Genomic DNA, 1,010 nt, shown 5'->3' with positions numbered 1-1,010 from the left:
GCCTAACAGAGCGTGTTATTTTAAAAAGTTACAGACTGCAACTTTAAACATGCTTTTTAAACTGATATTAAATCCATTTAAATATTGACTTAAAATGAGGCAGCTGCTGCCCGTCGTTCTGAGTTTTATTATAAGTTAAATTATGTGGGGTAGTTAAAAGAGATAAAGTGTGACACACCTTAGTGGTCACACAGAGACATTCAACCATTAATAACTCTAAAAACCAAGTCATTTAACGTGGGTGTTTTCAAACGAGGAAGCTGAAGTATCAGAAAGAAGAACCTGAGCATGAGAAGGCTGAGGTGAAGTAAACATGCTAACCACCGGACTGTCACGCAGTGGAAAACACATACAGCCTCTGTGCTAGAGCTGTTTAAAATGAGGTTTCACTTGTCYAGCTTTGTAGGCCGACAAGTGTCGGAATGTTATATGCTAAAGTTTGTTGAAACACTTTGAAAATGTTTGTTTGTTTGAAAACAACCACAAAACCTCAAGATACAGATCAGAGCAAAGCAGGTTTGTCGGAGCAGAATGCACAACCCCACATGTGTCATGGTGGTGGAGAAAATCCACCAATTCATCAGAAACATCAGTTCAGCTCGACGGTGGAGAGTCATCCGACAGGTGTGCAGTCATTACAGCCATGAACACACACCTCGTTTTCTACAACATTCAACTAAATTACTCAGGGTGGGCACAGTTACTCACAGCTCAGAGGCCAGGGCCCTCATGTATAAACGGTGCGTACGCATAAAAATGTTGCYTGCGCCAGGTTCTAGGCCCACGTTGAGGTGTATCAAAACCAACGTTGTGTGAAAGTGTGAGTATATTTACGCACACTTTTCACCTGCTGTGAGAARGTGCGGCAGCCACGCAAAGTTTTTCAGATGACAGTTTTAATCCACAAAGTCACAAATCTGACCTGAATCCACAGAAATATGACTTTGTTGTGTTTTCTGGATGTGAGGAGCGTCTGAACACGGTTAGATTTTTTATTTTAGTTTGAGTTT

This window comes from Austrofundulus limnaeus, unplaced genomic scaffold (assembly GCF_001266775.1).
Source record: "Austrofundulus limnaeus strain Quisiro unplaced genomic scaffold, Austrofundulus_limnaeus-1.0 Scaffold236, whole genome shotgun sequence".
NCBI classification, from domain to species: Eukaryota; Metazoa; Chordata; class Actinopteri; order Cyprinodontiformes; family Rivulidae; genus Austrofundulus; species Austrofundulus limnaeus.
Note: the sequence above shows the minus strand (reverse complement) of the source record.